This window comes from Heterocephalus glaber, unplaced genomic scaffold (genome assembly GCF_053883595.1).
Source record: "Heterocephalus glaber isolate CG9 unplaced genomic scaffold, H.glaber_assembly_v1.0 deba00001431, whole genome shotgun sequence".
NCBI lineage: Eukaryota > Metazoa > Chordata > Mammalia > Rodentia > Bathyergidae > Heterocephalus > Heterocephalus glaber.
In genome coordinates, this window is record NW_028258295.1 from 1579105 (window position 1) to 1595368 (window position 16264).

At 38.8% G+C, this 16264-nt stretch overlaps 1 protein-coding gene and 1 long non-coding RNA gene across 6 annotated transcripts in view; both read right to left on the minus strand.

The window, feature by feature from the left end:
* LOC106008314 (uncharacterized) overlaps positions 1-9473 on the minus strand; it is a 149417-nt gene extending 139944 nt beyond the window's left edge. The window contains exon 1 of the mRNA XM_087212568.1: positions 7670-9473. The gene's annotated coding sequence lies outside the window, so the exon portion shown is untranslated. The remainder of the gene's footprint in view (positions 1-7669) is intronic.
* Positions 1-16264, minus strand: part of LOC110346967 (uncharacterized) — a 299763-nt gene that overhangs the window by 3627 nt on the left and 279872 nt on the right. The window contains exon 9 of one of the 5 annotated variants that reach the window (XR_015451754.1): positions 12387-15173. The exons of the other annotated variants lie outside the window; for them this stretch is intronic. This is a non-coding gene — a long non-coding RNA (uncharacterized LOC110346967). The remainder of the gene's footprint in view (positions 1-12386; positions 15174-16264) is intronic. 5 annotated transcript variants of the gene reach the window in all.

The following is a 16264-nucleotide window of genomic DNA, read 5'->3' on the forward strand; positions in this document are numbered from 1 at the left end:
CTAAAAAATGGAGATTTAAAATAGAAAGGCGGGTGCTTGTCTGGGCTTCCTCTGTGTGGATGTTGAAGGAAACAGACTTAGATCTCAGATCAAAAATTTTCTTCTCCTACTGTTCAGCTTTTTGCACACCTCAGCTGTTGTTCTTTTCTGTCATTGCTCCTTCCTGAAAATGAACTCCAGTCTCTACTGTTTCAGCATCAAGGCAAAATATGTTAGTAAATACAGAACCCAGAGGTGAAATCAAATATAATCTTTCAGGGCAGCTGTTTGAACAAATACACTGTGGATTCACAGATTGGGGATTGGTCTTATGGCCCTATACTTTAGCTTCAGAAATTCTTAGAATTATAAAAGAATTTACAGCCCAACTAATCCAACCTACTTATTTTTCACATAAAGACATTTGAAGAGCGGTGCATTAATTTTTCTGTCTTTTAGTCTATATAAGTTGTTGGGAAGGAAATATATCTTACAAAATGATGGTAATTTAACTAAGGATGGTAATTTAATACAGGAGTATTGTCAGCCTCTTTATTATACTCATACAATGGAGGTACATAATGACTTAGCACACCAAAAGAGATACACTATGATATAGCCCTGCTTTCTGCCCGAAACACTTTGAGCACACTGAAGATGTTGGTTTTCTAGAATTTTTTCTTTCCCAACACTCTGTAGAATAACTTAGGGTTAAATATTGTTAATAGGCATTTTTCTGTTCTATTTAAGCACACAATAGCTCATACTGACTGAGTAATTAACTACATGTCTTAATGGCTTTAGAACTTATTATTTTGTGAACACTGACAGGATAGGGTGCTAAGCTTTTTTTTTTCTTTCTTTTTTGGTGCTAAGCTTTTGAAACACATGTGTAAGGCTTATTCTTGAGTAAATGAAAATGTTATTGGATTAAAGAAGAGCATTCCACACAATATTTTTATGACTCATTTGGACTGTTAATAATGGAAACTCCCCAAATTCATGAGTAGGTTAAAAGAAAAAATAAAGAAAACCAACGCACTGCTTTGGTATTACATAGGCACTCCATTATTAAAATGAATTTTGAGGAATAAATAGTATAAATATGTGAATGACCATAGTCTTATTATATATTTTACAAATCAGCTGTCTTCAGGCCCTATGCCTACTTAATTGGAATGAATAATATCCAGTGTCACCTCAGCAAGAGCTTCCCTTGGACTTCTCTTTGTCTCCTAAATGCACAAATATAAACTAGGACTCTTGTATGTTGATTGCTCAACATCTCTTTGTGATTTGATATGTTTTGATCTGATGTGTTGATTCTCAGAATTGTCTTTAAGAACTTCTTCATCTACTGAGCACATGGTAAATGCCAAGTGCCAGGCTAACCACTAACTCGCTGTGGCTCTGCTTGGATTTTTCCTTAACAGGTAGAGCTTCAGGACCCAGCTTCTTGGAGGTGGCTCTTCAGTGGGGCCATCAGTAGATCTCTGACATCATGTAGAGACACCAAAAGGGAAGTTGATATTAGTGCATAAATGACCTAAGGCAGAGTTTCAGTTATTCATCATGTGCCATTTCAAATGGAGGGAAGGAAAAAAAGAAAAAGAATTGTTTATTACTGTTATTGTTTTGATTACTTAGATTAAGTTAAAATTATTATCTCTGCCCAAGGCCATTTCCCTGGCACTTTATGTCTTTATTCCAACAAAGGAAATGGATTTCTTATAAATGAGATTTACTATTCTAATATTCTCCCTTACTTCAAGTCATCCAAAGTCAGGATGAAGATCACAGCAGAAAAGAGTAGCAAGTGTTTTACAAATAACGCAGGTGTTCACAGTGGTAATCCTTCTAGAGATTATTAGTTTCCAACATCAAGGTCATATACATTCATTCATGCACAAGAACACAGACCATAGAGCCTTTTTATTCTTATATTAATTAACAAGGAATTAAAAAATAAGCTGACTTTAAAAACACTCCACTCAGGAGCCATTTCAAATGATGAGAAATGCCCAAGGGTGGGGAGAGGGGGGATAACAAACTCAAGTATGCAACATGTAAAGCAACATACAACTCTATGCACATTAGTGTAATTACACATTGCAAATTATATCGGATGCATCTAATATCTAATTTTTTGAAAGCTGATTCCACTTGAGACTTCAATAACAGCATCAACATTTTGCAGGTGGCTCCTTCTGTATAGTATCCAAAGAGAATTATCCCTCTAATGTGTTTACATCCCTCAAGTAAAAACGGGAGCTCTCTCTTAAAGGACCAAATGAATAAGGAACACTGGAATAACACCTTGATAAAGGAAAGGGGGAGGGTTCCACCCTATATAATACTGAACATGGTTATTTATTGTGTTCCTTCTGTGCACATGATACATACTTGCTTAAAGCAATAAGGAACTTAGACGTGAGTCTCATTAGAAAATGTGAGAGAGGTTACATATACATTCTGAGGGAACGATATGAAAACCTAAGGGTTAATGATGATTTAGATCAACAGATAAAAGAGAACTGTGCAACAGAATGGCATATTATATCTTTGATTGAAAACAGAAAGGCCTGTATTAAATTCAGCTCTTCTAAAACATACAATTAATTTGTCCTAAACAGGACACCAAATCAAAGCTCTGCTTTGAGGAATAGGCTTTTGTCCTCATCTCTGTATGAATCAATCATCAAATAACCAAAATGTATTCGTAATCTTGGAGAATGGAGCATATTATTCAAGTTGATTGGATCCATTTTCTTGATTCCTCCTTAAAGATCTTTCTGCTAATTAGTCAGGGTTGCTATTGAATTATTTAATTATCTGCACTTTTGTGCAATGAAATATGTTGTCATATCACATACTTTATCATGCTGTTGCTGTTCACACTTAATGATGCTTCTATAGTTAGCAGTTTCCTTTGTTCTGCTCCGTAAGTGCTTTAGAAAGAGGGTGGGCTGGGAAGGAGGAGCTTTGAGGTTTGTAAAATAAATCGTATTTTCCTGATACACATGCAAAACTTTATGAATTTACATGAATTTCATTTCAGAAATTAAGTTCCAATTCCATTTGGAATAAGCTATAAGGAACATGTCAATGACTTTGAATGCAGCCGCAACTATATGACTATACCTTGACGTCTCTCTGGTGCATACCCACTGCAGTGCAATGGTAAAAGGACGATTTAATTTTTTTAAATCAGCAAGGAATGTCTTTAACAAGGAAGAAGTAAATTATGATAATTACTCTGAATGGTTGGATCCTTGAGCATTACTAATTAGCATTTATTGCCTGGATTATAGAACAATACATGTGAAACCGAACTTCGATTGCTCTTTTACATTGAAGACTTGAAAAGCCAATGGAGCAAAAAGGCAACAACATCACTAGTTTAGTCAGTGGTTTACATCTCCTTGGTAGCATGCAGAATTCCTCACTTTGAGAACACAAATATAGTCCACGATATTTGTAACCCATTCATTTTTTTTGTATTAGGCATATATTTATATATGATATCATAGTTACGGTAGACTAATGAGAGGTAAAACATTTTAGTTATAATAGCATTTGGAGATAATTATAATTTTATCAGTTGCAGACCTTAACAATAAAGGGCCTAAAACCTCACTGTTTCATAAAAATAAGAAATTCTCTGGCAGAACTTTGACTTAAAAATAAAACAAAGAACTCAGTTGTCACTGAATAAAATTTTACATTCATTTCTCCATTTTTTTTCCTGGAGAGATTATGGTTGCAAATATGTGAGAAAAGGAAATTGGTTTCTGGCTTGTGAGTCTTTTTTCATTAAAAATTTGCAATAAAATATATTCTGAAATTAGAAAAAAAATAACATTAATCAACAGACCAATACAAGTCACAAAAATAAATGCCACTTGTATAATTTGGCAACTGAAGTTCTTAACCTGGCAGGTAGGAGGAGAGAAAAAGGAAAAATGAACCATTCATCATTCTCCCTGCAGTCTGTTTTCCTCCACACCCCATCATCCTGAATGAAGAGAAAAGAACATCGTAAAATATAAAGCCAGTACTAAATACGGTTGCGAGTCTTCCCAATACCTTCCATGGCTTCTCTACCCTTATCCTTTTTAGTCTGAAAGAATAAGTTTGACTAAATCTGCTAGGAGATTAAGCAGACTGGTGATAAAAATTAATTCTGCTGAATGAGCAAATGCATTTGGGTTGCAAAGATGCAAATAAGATAATACTTTTCTTTTCCTTTGACGTACCAGGCAGATTAGTTTAGAATGTTAAATTTGATTGTATTAGAATATATTAGCAGTGTTTTAATTAATACCAATCAAACATTTTCTTTCCCTGGGGCTTGAGGTGTTCTTACTCTTTCTAAATCATCTGTATTTTTTCCCTAGTAAAAAAAGGAAGAAAACTCTTATCAAATCACCAAAACCTTTTGTTACAGTCTTCATAATTTTACTGTATTCAATGGAAACGTAAGTATAAGCTCTTTACTTAAAGGTGCCTTGCCCATAAAATTTGTTTCCAGGTGCTATATTTAAAATGTGTACTGCTCATAGGTAAGCTTCGTTTAAAAAAAAAAAGAGTAGAAAAATTGGAGACTTAAAAATAGACATCTTCTGTATTTTTCATTTGGGGGAAGAAATGTTGCAAAAGGGATTTTGGCTGGTTCGTTTTACTTCGCCTTATTCTCACTGGAGCTTCCTAGAGCAGTTAAATTTTCAACTGCATTGGTTTTGAGCTGGCATTTCTTTGGAAAGAGAGGCAAAAAAAAAAAGAATTTTTTTCTTTTAAAAAAAGAGGTGGTGGGGGGGATCTAGTTAAAAATCTGGTGAGCCAGTGCGCCCTGTGAACTGAATTGTAACTGTGTTCCGAGGAGGTGCTGCGCTGCATTCCACTCATTATCCTTCCTTTTCTCTCAAGCTTCCTGTCCTTCTGTGTCCGAAGGCTCCAGTTCACTCCGTTCTCTTTTCTTCCCCCAACTCACCCCCACCCCAATTCCCCGCCTTATTTTTTTTTTATCTGCCAAGCTGGATTTGCACTTTTAAAGATCAGTATCAATAATGCCCTGCTTGTTTCGGTTGCACTCTCCCTTTAAAAGACAGCCCCCTCTAATTGATGCGTCTGGGCTAGTCTAGACTGGTAGTGATTGAACCAACCACCAATTATGTTATTCATTTCACTGAACTTCACTGATGGGCTTAGGGAGGAAGAAGGGGTGTTGAGAAACCTGCCCTTGCAGAGAAGCAGTTGCCTGCTGAAATATACAATCTGTGTGTTGTGTGCACTCCTAAATGCCTGGGTGATCAATTGTATGATAGCAGCCTAGGAACACGAGCAGTCCACTTGAAAACATGTAAAAAACCCAGAGTCTTTTGGAATGCAAACGGAAACACCTGTATTAAATTACTATTCTGTTATCATTTGAAATCACAGAAGAATTACATATCACATGTTTTTATTGATCTGTGCATATGATTTCACAGGATAGACTGCAGATACATTTTGACTTCAAAAAGGACCAAATGTTTTGCAAATATTTCATATGAATCATGTGGCAATATATATATCCATAAGTTAAATAGATGCTTTGCCATAATTTCCAAATACCTATGCATGCACATCAGCTAAGATAGGAGTGTCATTAATCTATTTTAGATAAAGTAAAGATGACTCAAAAATCAAATTAGTTTTCTTTGAAGCATGTTCTCACTATCAAATACTAGAAAGTAATATTTAAAAATTATAGCTACACGTGGGATTTCAACAAAAGACAGTACAATTGTTGTACAGTTCTTTTCAATTGTTTTCTAATACAAAATGGTTTCTTGACTGCAATTTGGAATCAATGACTAAAATTGCAATAAACACTTTTTAAAAAAACAAGAAAACAGTTTGCTTAACCTTCAACTGTATGTATGTATAAAATGAAGTTACAACCAATATAAGGTCTTTAAAAGAAGAAAACATTTGAAGTCAGGATTGATTTAGGCATTTTCTAAAAAAAAAAAAAAAGTTAGAGAAAGGCTGGGGTGAAAATAATAAAATTGTTTCAACAAAACTAAACACTGGAATTTTTCATAACAAAGGAAAGGTAAGTTACTGTTTCTCTTTGCCAACTGTGAAACAGATCTAAATCACTGAAATTATTCTGTTGTAAAAAGTTACAGCTCCAGAAAATGACAAACTGGGTAATGCTAGCAATTACCTTAAAGAGAAGATAATTTTGTGTTTGATGTTATAAATAACTTGGTGTCTGGTGTTATGAATAATTTTGTTGGATCGAATTTAAATCACAATAAAATTTTTCCAATTTTTCAACAAGAGTAAGAAGTTCTGATTACTTCTAGAGAATATGGTAATTATGTGTTTCTTTCATTTCACATATTCAGAAAATATATTTTCAATCCCTATCACTTTTAAATTCAATTATAACATTTTTCAAAAGGTACCACGCAAGGAGGCAATATCCCTCCTTTTACTTTATTTTTTAAAAATCTTGCAAAGTAATACAAATTTAATCTCAATTAATACCATAAATTCCATATTTTGTGCAGAATAGCAAGAGTAGAATTTTTAACCTATTAATATATTTGGCCCAAACTGTTGGTTTGCTCTGATTATAAGATACGCATGTGTGGACACTGGATGTATATTATACTCTTATTCCCATTTTAATTGGGTACAATTTTGAGATTAACTGTTGAGTTTGAAAGTTGGAGGCACGGGGCATGCTGGGACTTCAGCTGAGATGTTCTGAGGTCAAGCACCAGGTACTGAGCTGTTCTTGTTACGCTCGGATAGTACTGCGTGTTGCTCTCAAGGAAAAGTTCCACAAGCCTCAGGCATCAGTAATATACATACACAGACACAGCAGCCGACGCGCGATTCTGACCCAGTATATGCCTACTTTAACAAGAATTTGGGAGCTGCTGCTCTCTGGTCACCTGATCCCATCTAACAATGAAAACCTCAGAGGTGAACTCAGCCGCTTCAGACAAACTTTCTTTTCTTTTGTTTTCACTTAAAAGAAAAAAGTTCCACCTATTTTCCAGGATGTGAAGGCACGACTCGCAGCTCCCAAGAGCCTAACCCGTGGATTTAAACGGTAAACATCACAAGTTAGGGTCTCAGGGACTGAGAGGAGCGCAACCAATTTTTTCTTTCTTGACACAAAACAAAGCGAAACAAGAATGACAGGCAATTTCTGTTCCAGGGTCATGACAAAAATGCAACAAACAGGTGTTACGGTGTGTTTTTGCTCTCTAAGCTGCCTTCCTTCACAAAATCGAGATTCCACTTAAACGCAATCTACACATCCAGGCATACGCAATAGTTGGGGGGTGCATGTTACATACCTGAACGTACAATTGTCAGTATACCAGAGAAAACTCTTTCAAGCATTGGGCAAAACAGTTTACTAAAATGGAAAATAATATAAATAGATCTAGAAATGCCCATGTTTTTAAAAACCATGATCTACAATAGGTGCTGAAATGTCTCTTCAAAGCTTTCATTTACAACTCGCGCAAATGACTGAGAAGAAAATATGAAGCTTCTCATTCCCCCAGGGCAAGCATGCCGCATGCAAAAAAAATCACAGAAACCGGATTTTTGGGAGGCGAAGACCTAGAAGCAGGATTCCGAGACTATGAAAATATTCATGTGCAGAGAATTTTGAACTCACCCATTCGAAGCGGAGCGGGACTGCACGACCTCCAGGAGCACCATTCCCAGCAAGGGGGAGAATGTGAGCTCGGAGAGCTAGGCTGCTCGAGGTGTTTCAATAGAGGACGGAGAGCGGGGCGGGCGGGGAGGGGGAGGCGGGGGCAGGAAGCGATACACCAAATCTGGAGACTGTAACTCTGTAGTTTTTGCTTTGAAGAGATGGGGGAAACAGGCATTTGGGTGGGAGTGGAGGGAGGGGCTGGGGATGATCAAATTTGGAAAATATTCAGTTAAAATTTGTTTTGTTTTGTTTTTTTAAAAAGGGTGAAGAGCAAGAAACCTCTTCAGTGCTGCTTTTAAAAAATTTCTTCTTTAGCATGCACCTTGCCGGTCCTGCAAACCGGGCCCTCCTCTGCACCAGCTGCTTGGCTACAGCAGAGGCCAGAGCAGCAAGAGGAGCACCAAGCTGTCATTCCGTAGACGCAAAGAGGGAAGGGGTGGGTGCACGCTGGGGATGCAGCCCCCACCTCCCGCTGCGGATGCTAGGGCCAATATTTCAGAGGAATACAGAGCATAATTCCCCTCCATCTTCGCAGAATCTACTGGTTCTCTACCTGACAGAGTCCTGTTTCCTCATCTGACTGGAAACTGCTTTCCTGTGCTGCCTCCAAAAAATGAAGCGAAAGAGGAGTGCAAAGGAAGATGACTCCCTTTAAAAATTTTCTTCCTCTATTTTTTTTTTTTCTCCGTTATTTCATTCCAGGCCTGAGCAAGGTAGATGGATGGCTAGTCAAAGAGAACGACAAAGCAGCCATACTAAGGAAGACACTGGAGGGGGCCTCCTCTGGCACTTAAGAAAAAAAAAGTGAAATATTTTAAATATATTTCCATATGCATCTAGGAACAGTTAGAGCTCCAGGTTCTTCCACTTCCCCTCCCCCCTTTGAAAAACAGGATCATACTACCAAGACAGCGGAATTATATCTTTTCCCTCTCTATAGGGTCTGTTAAGCACCCCCACCACTCACACACACACACACACACACACACACACACACAAACTTTTTTCCTCACCTCTGTAGGTTCTTCTCATGCACAATCCTTCGTTCAGCTTAGGGTCCTTCCTTTTTCTTTCCTTTCCCTCTTCCTTTTCCTCTCAGAGAAGCCAGTCCGTCATGATCATACCTAGCCCCTCTCCCTCTCTCTCCCTCCCCCCCTCCCTCTCTGTCTCTCCCCCTCCTTTTCTTTTACTATTAAAAATAATAATAATAACACTGGCCCTTTCAACATAGCAGCATGAAGTGGCTGCCTTTAGAAAGCACATTTAATCTTTACTGGCTCCCCTAGGCTTCAGTGAAGAAGGAGAAGGCAAGGGAAAAAAAAAAAGAAGAGAGAGGAAAAAGATTGTAAGGGAGGCTGCTGACGGACAGCAAGCATCAGGCACAAATCAGCGACAAGTTGAATTTTCCTAGACCACACTGCCCCCTTTCTTCTCGGCTCTCTCCCTAGGCTCCTGGAAAGCCCGAGTGTCTGGTTACAGGAGGTAAGGGGTCTCCCTTTGCCCACCGTGGTACAGATTCCTTGCATGCCTGCTTAAATCTCTGGCAGAATAAGGAATCAATATCCCCCTCTAATCACCTTTAGCTCTTCTATGGCTTCCCCTCTTTTCTGAGAATCCACTTGGCTCTCAGAGCTGCTCCCCCACCCCGCCATGCTCCTCTATACAAAGCTTGCAGCCCTGTCATTTCTCACTTCCTTCCATATCTTGGAGACAAGCCTCTTCTAATATTCTCATTCATATTCTCTCTCTCTCTCTTCCTCCTCCTCCTCCTCCTCCTCCTCCTCCTCCTCCTCCTCTGTTGTAGTGTGTCTCATCCCAGACTCACAGCACCGGATGCACCAAAGCATCTCCCTGACTACTAATGAGACCAAAAATACACCAGCAGGTCAGGGGAAAGGCCAGACATTGTATTATACAAATTCAAAAAAATCCTCAGCCTGTTAGACCAAGAGATCAGGTATCACATTTTCTAACAGGGAGGGAAAAAGGCGGTGGCGGGTGTGTGTGTGGGGGGGGGGGGTAGTAGGGGTAGTATCGGGGAGGGAAGAGGGAAGAAGAGAGACCTCAGTGCAGTTCTCTCCCTAATTGTTTCACATCCTATGGGAATCGAAAACACACACATGTATGTATGAGTGCAGGTGATATATTTTGTGAATCTTGGTAGGTTTTCTTTATGGACAGAAAGTCAACAATGCTCAACACTTCTTTGAAATAAGCATTTAGAGGGATAAAAGAGCAATGACTCAAATCTATATTTAAGATACACAGACACTCTTCAGGCATGTAGTGACTACAATGCTAAAAATCTCTTTCCTTTCAATGGCTGGGTTTCACTCGTTGACTATAGTTGCAATCTGTACTAATTTACCACTTAAGTTCCCTTGGATTGTGAAATACACTCATCACTCACTGCAGTTCAGCCTAACCCTTTGCTGCCACTGCAGGCATTTTCTTGATTCCTGAAGCATTTTTCTCCTCAAATGTCCATCAGATACATACACACTTCATTGATCAGCCTAAAATCCCTTGATAATGATAAGTAATATTTCAGCTTAAAAAAAAGAGCCATAAGAAAAAAAGGAAGCCATTCTGAGTTGACTAAGAGGGCATCTCATATCATTTCCATTTTAAGAGCTCTATGATTCTTTAAAGCAGGTACCTCTTGAAAATTAGGGTCTCTACCTATCTATACACACAGTGGGTACATGGTTATTGTAACCCAGTTTTCCTGGCTAGAATCATGCAGACAACAGGCAGCACTGTTGTAAATAGAATGTCAGTTCTGTAAATAATAAGAGAGGAGAGGATGTAGTTTCCTCCAAGTCCATGTATTTCAAAGGTAGCTTCTTTGTGCATAACTCAGACATACATTGTGCTTTGTCTCTGACAGTGAGACCTGCAGAAGCTCGGCTGAATGCCAAGGGAAAGGAGGAGAAAAGCATAAATGAGAAGGAGAAACAGAAGAGAAAAATAGGAGAGAAGAGGAGGACAAACAGAGGCAAAAAAAAAAAAAAGAATGACTTACAGGATGTTGGATTTTCTTTAATACTTTTTTTTTTTCTTTTTGTCATTATTGGGAAGAAGAAAGAGACTGTTGTCAAGGGGTGGTGACTGGGTCAGAATCTTTCAGATTTGCCAGACAGGGTCTTTGCAGTAGACTGACAGAGAAAAAAGAAACATGCTAGAATAATTATAAAGGGTGGAGCTGTCAAAAAAATCTTTGACTCACTGGGTACCTCCCTGTAACGCCAAAATGAATCATTCCTAACTAGAATCATCAATTGTCTTAGTGTACTTGTATAATAAGGCCAAAGTATATGCCACTGTACCCATTTTCAAAAAGGAAAGGTAAATGAGAATGAGATTTCCTGACATGCTTCTAACTTCTCTATATTTGTGACAATACTTCAGCATGATTTTTATATACTAAGCGAATTTTCCCTTGTCTGTCTTCACTCTGCTTACAAAGATTTACAAATATATGACTTATGAAAGTTTTGCTATGAACACATCATTTTCTCCATACAACTCAGCGATGTCTTTGGAGGATACTTATTTCAAGCAGTTAACACCTGACCCCAATTTCTGTGGGTAATTAGTGAGCTAGATAACCACACAAAGTGGGTAATTATTTAGTACCCAAGGGTACACTAGAAGTGGGTAGTGGCTTTGTTAACAAAAGCATATTTCTAATTATTGTATCTATGATGGGTGTTTTAAAAATATCAGTTACTGTATTAAGTGAACCATGATAAATAAGTGAACTATTCTGCCGTCCTTAGCATATACATGTGTACCTTCTATCATGGTTAAGAATATTTATCTCTCTTGTATGGAGTGCTGTGAAGATTAATTAGTTAACATCTGTAAGACTCTCAGAAGATATGATATGCTAGAGAGCTTCTAGATACAGTATTACTATTATTGTTATTATTACTTTGGCTAATAATCCTTGGATGGGAGAAGCTGAGAGAGTAGATGCTATTGTCTATTGTATGTCTTGCTGTGAAAATACACTTAGATCACAAATGTAATGAGTGTGGTTATGGGGTTGATCTCCCACCTGGCAGAGTCTAACAGGGCTGTAACAGAAAGGTAGATGATACTGCAGTGGTAGCAGGCTCAGGTTAGAGCATAGGAGCTGGGGTAGGCCTTGGGGACAGGGAGTAGCAGAATGAATGAGTCAGTGATGGGCCAGGAAGGAAGCTGAATCAGCTGGACCACACCCTCCTTCCAAAGTCCTTCTCTCCTTCACTTTGAGGAGCAGCAAATATGAACAAAAATCCCCAAAGAGGATGTCTGTGTAAGTCCTGGGAAAAATTCAGCATAATGACAATCCATTAGGCAGTTACATAGTATTTATTCTGTAGAAGTACCATCAGAGCAAATGCAGAAATGTTTTCAAATATTACAGTGTTGAGAATAGGTACACACAGATCAGTCTCAGATATCTTTAACCCAGGATATAAGCAGTGATGAAGAAACACTTTCTAATTTAATTGCTTTTGTGAATCATTCCCAGGAGGAGAAAGGGATATTATTTACTGTTGCTGAGAAGGAATGAAAAAGAAAGAAGGAAAAGAAGGGGAAAAAAAGAAAAGAAAACCCCATGCTTTTGAGGACCATAATTCTGTACAGTAACCAAGCCTTGAAAATAAAAACAACAGAAACTTACTGCTTTCTCTGTGAACGTCCATCTCCTTGAGCTGATTGTCTGGGTCTGGCAGAGGCAGGACAGACAGGGGCCTCTGGGATCCAAATCTTCAAGTAGACTCACCACATTTTTTCTTTCAAAGCAAGGTTGTCCTGGGGATTAACCCTAGGGGTCTGGGAGATGCAAGCATGTGGGAAAGGTGAAGGAAAATGTGCAAAGATATCGTATTCAGCCCAGTGGACGGCTTCTATGACACAGGAAAGGGAGAGGACCCCACCAGTCAGCCAACAGGTACCACTGCTGAAATCTGCTGGCAGACAGCCTCCAAGACACGTGTTTATGCTGTGATTGGAGCCCAGTGATGTGATGAGCACGTTTCAAGAGTTTAGGAGCTGAGAGGAAATTTCTCCAAAAGCCACCCAGGCTAGGCTTCTGACCTGAAGCCCAGTATTTGTCACCTCCTCTCTGAGTTCAGAACTACAAAGACTAACTGGCATTCTCTAACCCGCCCAGCTCCTTTCAAACCCACAGACTGTGCCAGACTGGCCCCACCTCCCACTGCAGCAAATTCTGTAGCCCCGCTCCATGCTGTGCTGTAAGGAGCCAGATTTCCGTTTTAATTGTCCTACCTGACCGTCCCCTCTGCCACTGCCCCTGGCTCTTGGTTCCTGGCATGGTTTCAAAGGCCCAATCAATTGCTTTCCCTTTTCTATCATAATCTTCAACACCTCTAATTCTCCCAACCCCAAATTTTATCCCTTTCAAACTGAAACATTTGTTTTGTTTCGCTGTTGCTTTCATGTCTGGCTACCACTACTACCTTTCTTTGGCTTCACTCATTCTCTCGTTTGCCATTTTTTGCCGTGCTCTGTCTCATCTTATGGACAAATTCCAAGGTCAGGTGCTAGTACTTTCCCTTTCATGTTCTTCTCACTATATTGTCATATAGGATAATTCAATTTATCACAAGTATTTCTTAAAAGCTCACCCAAAAAGAACTAAAGCCAATAGAGAGCAGGTGTGTGTCTGTGCATGCATGCATGTGTGTGTGTGTGTGTGTGTGTGTGTGTGTGTAAATCAAATTCACCTAACACTGTGAATGTAACAGAGAAGGATATCAGGTACACAAATGGGTAGAAGAAAGAACAGAGAAAGAAACCTGGGATATTTGTGACTATTTGGGGTAAAAGCAATGAGTGCTCATAGAAAGGTGCTTGTGCACACACACACGCCTTTCACAGTCTATATCAAACATCTGCAGGTGCAGTTAAATCACAATACCCTAAGATCATCTGATAATCTGAAACAGTTTTTACCGCACTGTAAACAAATAGGATTCTGCAGCTGAAAGCTGAATACAAACATTCCTAGGATGGAATGCAAGAAGAGGACAATGTCCTGTAAGTAATCTGCCTCCCTCCACCATTGTCTTTGTTTAGGAGCTTAGAACTACAGAAGGACCTCTCTTTTATTTTCAATATGATTTGCAGTTTATTATTGCTATCTATCCCTCAAAGTATTTATGCCATTAAATACTACCTAGGTATTTATTGCTTTAGCATTGCAATCCTGTTCTCTGTGATTCCTCAAATGGCTATCATTGATGGTCTTCTATGTCTCTGACATAGATAACTAATTTCTTAGCCCTCTAAACAGCTTTTAAAGGCATCATCAATGTTTTGCAGATGCACAGAATAAGGTTAGAACTACCTGCCTTATGTGTGGCACTGTTAACATTTGATTCTAGACCCAACTCTAGAAGCATGGCCTTTCCTTTGCCTCATACTCTTTATCCCATCTAAGTGTAAATAATACTTGTATTAGTTACTTTTCTCTCATTGCTGAGACAAAATACCTGGCACACAAAGTTAAAGGGGGAAAGGCTTATTTAGCTTACAGTTTGTAAGGATTTCAATCCATAATCAGCTGGCTCCAAAGCAGGGTAGCATGGCAGACAGGCATCGCAGAGGAGAAACAGTTCATGCTGGGCAGAAGGTAGCAAAAAGAGGAAGGGATGACCACAACTCTTTCTGTCCCTTATATCTTATCCAGGGTACTTAGGGTGAGTAGCACTCACACCCTTAATCCTAGCATTGCACCATGAATCAATCTCAGCCTCACACACTCTAGGTCCAGCCACCTTGAAAAACCCCTACCTATGACTAATGAGACTATGGTGGGATATCTGGACACAAGCCATAACAATACTTTCTGCTGTTGCTTCCCAAACTAGCTTAGTTTTTCCTACGTGCTTCCGGTAGCGCATTACCCTTATCTATCTTAGCATTTGTTCATTCTTTTCACTTTGCTGATTTTATCCAATGCATAGTTATTAGTACTTAAGTTTATGTCAAGCAATGTGGGGCAGTGTAATTTCCTTAGCTAGAGGACAGAAAATGATTCATCTTCTACCTGCTATGCCATATTCACTTCAAACTCTAAGGTCATGAAGAGTAGAAGTAACAGGGTCCCCCTCAAAATGAGGCACAGCACCTGGCACAGAGAAGAGCTCACCAGTTGTTTTGGAATATACTTTTATTAATATTGTTTTGATCACAGTTTCTAGAGAAAGCAGGGTTCGTATGCAAAAATGCTTTAAAAAATATTTACGGGGCCAGGGATTTAGTCAGTGGTTCCACTGCCTCCCCGACAAGCGCAAGGAACCGAGTTCGATCCCCAGTACCAAAAAAAAAAAAAAAAGAAAAACACTTACCACAATGCCAAACAGAAGTAACATCGAAGAAATGGTGAATTGCAGCCTTAATTTCTAAGACTATACTCTGACTATAGCCACATTTAGTTGTGTTTCTGAAAAAACAAAACATTGGTCTGCTTAATTCTTTCTGTGAGTTCCCAAATCATACTGTTTCTGTTTGAAGTCAGCCAAACTGTCTTAAATCTCCCTGATCTGTGGATGTGGAGGTTATGGTCAAGTGGTAAAGTGTCCAGTGTGACACAGCATGAAGAACTATTCTGGGCTATGTAGAGGGAGGGAGAGCTTTTACACTTGAGGATGTGTGGGTGAGTCCAGATCAGCAATAAGCAACCCAGCACTGATGTCCTCATTTCAGAAAAAAAAAAAAAAAAGAGGTTGAGAAGCTAAAAATGGTTCATGACCATCTGACCTAAATGACTCCAGGGTTTCATAATGTGTATTCTGAAAAAGATTAAACAATTCCTTATTTTGCCTAAGGAAAGAATATTTTAAGTATATATAATTGCTATCTTTGGCAGGTTAGTGTCTATCCTAGTCTTTCTTTTTTAATAAACAAAATTTTCACATACTTATTACTGAATCAATCTACTAGTGCAGAGCGTAGAAACAGAGGAAAAATCCATTCAGTGGTGATATTTGTATCTTGATTAGATGATAGCGATCTTAATACAGCATAAATCTTAGTGCCATCTCTAGTGCAATTCCTCATATACCAACCAAAGCTTGGTTCTTTTCCAATGTCTCTTCTTGGAGTTGCATTGATTTTATTACCAGTGTTCATCAGAACCCATTTGTGACTGGGACAACTTTGCTTTTGTTTTTTGACCAGGAATCACTTGATCCCCAAAGTCTTCTGAGAAAATATGTGAGGAAAAAGTCAAGTACACACATCATGATGGCAGAGCAGAGAAGAGGTGGCTGAGAACACGTTGAGAAGGCTGTGCTGGGGGTGGATCTGTCCCATTTGTCCCTCCCTATCATGTTCAGCTGTTTGACACCAGTGAATTTGGTTATAAATAAGTACTATCTTCATTAGACTGGTATAATGTGTATTATATCAATCCAGAACAGAGTTCATAATGATGTATCCCTTGGGGTGTGGTGAAGCTTCTTGGGGCAAAGCCCTTTTCCTAAAGTAATAAGATTTTAAAACAATAGAGAGCAGTACATGGTACAGGCACTC